This window comes from Octodon degus, unplaced genomic scaffold (genome assembly GCF_000260255.1).
Source record: "Octodon degus isolate 3935 unplaced genomic scaffold, OctDeg1.0 scaffold00008, whole genome shotgun sequence".
Taxonomy (NCBI): domain Eukaryota; kingdom Metazoa; phylum Chordata; class Mammalia; order Rodentia; family Octodontidae; genus Octodon; species Octodon degus.
In genome coordinates, this window is record NW_004524584.1 from 15,403,211 (window position 1) to 15,408,680 (window position 5,470).

Consider the following 5,470-nt stretch of genomic DNA (forward strand, 5'->3'; position numbering starts at 1 on the left):
GCACCACATGCCAGCCAGTCCCGCCCCCTAGTGGGCTGAGCTGGCCACACACACACACACACACACACACACATACAAATAAAATTTAAAAAAAAAAAAAAAGAATGGGAAATGCTCTGCACCAAGGAGTTGGAAGGCAGCAAACTTTATTAGGCCAACAGGCTGATGGGGGAACACGCTCAAAGCCTTAGCCCTGAGCTGGCTTTGGAATTGGCTTACGTATTTATTTAGTCTTTTTCAGACAGGGTCTTACTACACTGTTCAGGCTGGTCTTGAGCTCCCTTTGTAGCTCAGCCTGGTCTGGAACTTGCAAAAATCCTCCTGTCTCAACTTCCTGAGTGCTGGGATTACAGGCATGCACCACCATACCTGGTTCTGAAATTGGCTTATATAGGTTTGGCAAGCAAGAAGTACAGAAGCTTGAAAGTGTGGTGATTTCTATTGGTGAGTGTTGGTCATCCTTCATTGCTGGGAAGAAAGTCCTTGAAGTAAGTAATAGTGTTGGTCATGTCTTCTTGCTAGGAAGCATAGGGTGTCTAGCTCAATGCAGACAGACTGAGCTGGGTCAGGCCATCTCTAGTTTGCAGCTGGTATAGCCAAGCAAGGCTAACTGCATTTAACTGTTGAACTATGTGGTGGGCTGGATGATCACATTTTGTCCTTGTATGGTGTCATGCTATTAGTTGTTTTGTTTTTGTCTGTTTGAGACAGGGTCTCACTATGCAGTTTAGGCTGGCCTTGAGCTCACTCTGTAACCCAGGCTGGTCTCGAACTCACAATGATCCTCCTACCTGAGCCTCCCAATTGCTCAGATTGCAGGCTTGCACCACCACTTCCATTTTATTAGTTGATTTTTTTAAATTTCCATCACACTTTGGGAATGTAGTAGTAAATTAGACAGATGGAAGCTCCTTTCTGGAATTTACATTCCAGTATTGGAGGGCATGCACTCTGCAAACGAAACTAGTTCAAGTCCCAATCCCACCACTATTATTAGCTCTGTATGACCTACTATGTAAAACAAGGACAGTGATGGCTTTGACTAGGAAACTAGACTGAAGTGGTTGCATTCTAAGTATACTTTGAAGGTAGAGTCAATAGGAGTTGCTGACAGATTAGATGACAGGAAGTGCCAGAAGTAGTGGGTGACTACTCCAAGGTTTTGTTTTGGACAGTGGGAAGCTGAATATTGTCATTTATAATCTAAAGAAGGCTGTAGCAGAGACAGGCATGTGTGTTAATGCTGACATGCCGATTAGATAAGAAGTAAAAGTAACTGTAATCTGGAAGATGTCTTTCCCTCCCCCCCCCTTTAAGATCTCTTTTTTGAGTCTTTGCTTTACGCTAGAAAATATGGGGGCCGGCCAAACAACTCAGCGAATTAAAGCACCTGCAAGCAGGGGCTGGAGTTCCCCGGCCTGCCGTGCGGGCCCCGCCCCCGGGGCACACTGAGACAGCATTTGAGACTGGGTGTGGTGGTGCGTGCCTGTAATCCCAGCTCTTGGGAGGCTGTAAACAGACGGATCACTACGAGTCCGATCTAGTAATGAGACCCTGAACACCTGTAGAACCTTCCCTAAAGTACAAGACAGAGACAGAGACAGAGACAGAGACAGAGACAGAGACAGAGACAGAGACAGAGAGACAGACAGTATCAGTGGAACGATACTCTTAAGACCCACTTACAAGAATTACCTAAATTTCCAAGCAAGGACACCAGATTAATGTACTTGATACATCACAAATATTATCTTCTTATCTTCATAACCTGCACGGTGACATTTAATCCGTTTTTCAGATGAGATAATTGAGAGAAAAAAAAAATTTGAGACAGGGTGGCAAGGTGTGGTGATGGCTCAAGCCTGTAATCTCAACACTGGGCAGGAGGCTGAAACTGAAGGATCGCCACAAGTTTGAGACCAGAGCTACATAGTAACTACAAATTGCCACCCTGTCTCAAAATTTTTTTTCTCTCAATTATCTCATCTGAAAAACCGATTAAATGTCACCACGCAGGTTATGAAAATAAAAAGATAATATTTGTGATGCATCAAGTACAGTAATCTGGCGTCGTGTAAAGGGATCAATAACGTTCCTTCTTTTGAAGCCAGGTTAAAAGCTTTTTACGTAGTGTCAGCCTTTGTAACAATTACTATTTCTACAGATGCCGCTAAGAGCTCTCATCCGGGTCTTTGAATGATGATTTGTGAGTCTGGGTGGTTTAAGGAGAAATACGCAAGAAATTAACAGGGGTGGGGTGGGGGAACCAGTGACAAACTGCCCCCTGTGACCACACTTCCCGGCATCCTTCGCGCAGTAGGCGCTTTCGCGGATTGGACATCTCCGGAGAGGCGGGCGGCGGAGGAGGGATAGGCGCGAGGTACTGTGGGTAGGAGACAGCCGTCCGTAGAGACGCCATTTTGTGGAGCGGCCGAACCCTGTAGGAGGTTCTGGGGTCCAGAACCGCTACGACCATTGCGTCGGTCCCTCCTGGCGGTGAGTGCGGCGGCCGTCTGTAGTGACCCCTGGTTCTCGCCGTTGGAGCTGTTCCTTGAGCCTCCCTGTCAGCTTCTAGAAGCAGTCCCTTACCCCAGCCGGGTCTCTCGAGGGATAGAACTGCCTACCCAAGCCGTTGGAGGGCCGTTCCTTTCCTTGCCACCAGCTCTGTCAGCTTCCAGAGGTCGACTCCCAGCTTAACCCCGGCCTCCATTCTTTTGGGCTCTAAGTTTCTCCCCGCTGGGACGTATGCCCTCATCGTTTGCCCGAAGAAGCGGTGGTGCGGTCGCCTGTCCCTCGGGCACCGCTCGGGAGCGCCTGGCATTGGCCAGCCTCCATCACACCGCAGCTGCAGCTGAGTCTCTCTCTCTCTGAAAGGGTGTTTGGTTATGGCAGTCTGCGGCCTGGGAACCACTTGTGAGACGAGAGGAGCGTATGCCAGGGGGTGAAGCTTGATGCCCAACCCTGCCGCACAGGCGGTGGCGCCGCCATCTCGGCCCCGACGCCCTGGGAGGTGGGTTCGGGCACCGCCCGGGCGGTGAGGGGCGGCACCGTCGCTTCAGCCTCGGGACTTGTTTTCCCCCAGATGATTTTCTCATTTATTAATGAAACATGTTCACTGGGCACTTGCTCAGGCCCGGTCGCTGGCGATGGCCCTATCTGCTCTCGGACCTCAGGTGCATCGAACGTGGTCCAAGTGGTGATGACTTATCAACCGCCTGGGGGTAGAGGGCTGGGTGCTCGCCATTCTGTGGCCTGTGATGGTCGGGTCAGACGGAAGACTGGTGATCATTGCTCCCGAAGAATTAGGTCGGGTGGAGGTTTGCTTTTGTCTTACAGAAATAGCTTTGGATCAACTTATAGCATGATAAATGTAGATTTCAACCAAATCAATATGCAGGCTTTAAGAAGTCTTTAAATTTTCATAGAAAGTTTCGAATTTAATGCTTCATGAATTTCATGTTGAATTTCTTTTTAATGAAGACGTTTAAATCCGTGCTTTAATGGTCACTCATCCTATTGGAGTTGCTCAGATACAGAATGTGAAGAGTTGATTGCTTCACCTCTGCCTTTTTTTTTTTTTTTTTCCCTGCTTTGTAATCCTAAAGTAGGAGCTGAGAAGTCTTTCGTTTTTCTTTTCTTTCTTTTTTTGCGGTACTGGAGATTGAGCTCAGGACCTTGGGCTGGCTAGACAGGTGCATATTCTACTGAACTACCTTCCTGGTCCCCTGAGAAGTCTTAATGCTTGTGTCTTTTTGTGAGTTTCTTATTGAAATTCTTTTTTTCCCTCCTAGAAAATAAAATTTGAGCCTTTTGAAGCCTTTTGCTAGATCTTCAGTTGAACAATGGGTTCAGACAAACGGTAAGTTAAATACAAGACACTTTTAGTATAGACTGAAATATTCCATTTAAAATTGTTTTACTCTAACAAATACTTCAGTGTTTGTTTTGTTCCAGGTATTGACTAATAAGCACCATAATAGTGCTGCCGTCACAAACTGCAATGTAGTAAGAGAGTTGAAATACTATGTAAACTTTATACTATAGTAAAAGAAGTTTAGAATGCTGTTAAAACATATAGAAAGCGTGTTTTTTTGTTTTTGGTGTTTTTTTTTTTCACATAATCAAGAAAGCATCCTGGAGAAAGATCTCTCAAAGATAAAGTCTGGAGGTTAAATAAGAAAGAAAAGGAGGCCAGAGTAGGGTGAGCCACTGAGGGTTTCAAGTATGGACAACAGCAGTAGACCATACAAAAACCTGAAGATCATCCAATGCCTGGCTACATCAAGCAATCTGTTGTTATCCCCTAAATATCGAGTTGAGATGCCTGCAGCCATGTGTTACATGAAAGAAAAAAGATCCAAAGAATTAGTGGAGAATTAAGATGAGAGCATTTGGCTGCTGTGTCAACTATGGATATTCCCTAAGACCATTTGACTTAAATACAGTTTTCCTTTTTCAGTCAAAAACTGCTTTAGTATTGAGGCCAGTTCTTGTGATAGATAAATTAACTGCCTAGAGGTACTTGTTTATGTCACATAATGTCATCATTTTAATGCTGCAGCAGCAGTCTGGTTCCAAATAACTTACTAAATTAACATTTACCCTTTTAGCCTGTCTTCAACTCCGTACTTAATGATCTGAAATATCCTTAAGACTACTTACTTGGATGCTTTTTATTAAATTGTATATAGTAGGGCCCTGAAATTTGTGACGATTACATTCCTACAGTACCTGTGAATTGTGAAAAACTGGATATTTCAGATATGATCAAAAAATGCCTATAAATAATTTTTTATAGTTTAAACCCTAAATATGCTATGTCTTCTACAGTTATTTAATAAAATACTGTATTAGTAAAGCTTTAAAAAGTACAGGGTGTTTTGGTGGCATCTAAGGGATCTTAGAGCTTTGAGAAGAACAAAACCAGCTGGGTGTGGTGGCACATGCCCTGTCATGCCAGTACTCTGGAGGCAGGCAGACTGTTGTAAATCTGAGACCAGCCTGGGCTACAAAGTGAGCTCAAGGTAGCCTGCACTGCCCAGCGAGACTTTGTCTCAAAAAGGACCAAAAAAAAACCAAACAAAAAACCTGGAAATAGCTACCAGTGGTACAACCACCTCTTATGATGTAGGAATACTGGTACCCTCTGCAAGATGGGTTCAGGGCAGCACCTAGTCAACAGCAAACTGAATACCACTCTTGAATTGGCTACTTGAAAACTTCCTGCCCCCCCAAAAAAACAAGCCTCCTGCCTCAGCCTCTAGAGTGCTGGGATTACAGATGTGTGCCACCACACCTAACTGGATTTTTAAAAATTTGTGAAGGATATTTGCATTTTCTTTCTTTCTTTTTTTTTTTTTTTTTTTGGCAGAACCGGGGATTGAACTCAGGTCCTTGCATTTTCTCGAATGCCTTCAGGGCACTTTTGGCCAGCGGGAGAGTTGTGAGGTTCGAACTCCAGCAACCTGAG

General features: G+C 44.9%; 1 long non-coding RNA gene across 1 annotated transcript in view; it reads left to right on the forward strand.

Moving 5' to 3' along the window:
* Positions 1-2,397: 2,397 nt before the first annotated feature.
* The window catches only part of LOC111813920, a 16,517-nt gene continuing 13,444 nt past the window's right edge, over positions 2,398-5,470 (forward strand). The window contains exons 1-3 of the long non-coding RNA XR_002819039.1: positions 2,398-2,496; positions 3,406-3,407; positions 3,792-3,859. This is a non-coding gene — a long non-coding RNA (uncharacterized LOC111813920). The remainder of the gene's footprint in view (positions 2,497-3,405; positions 3,408-3,791; positions 3,860-5,470) is intronic.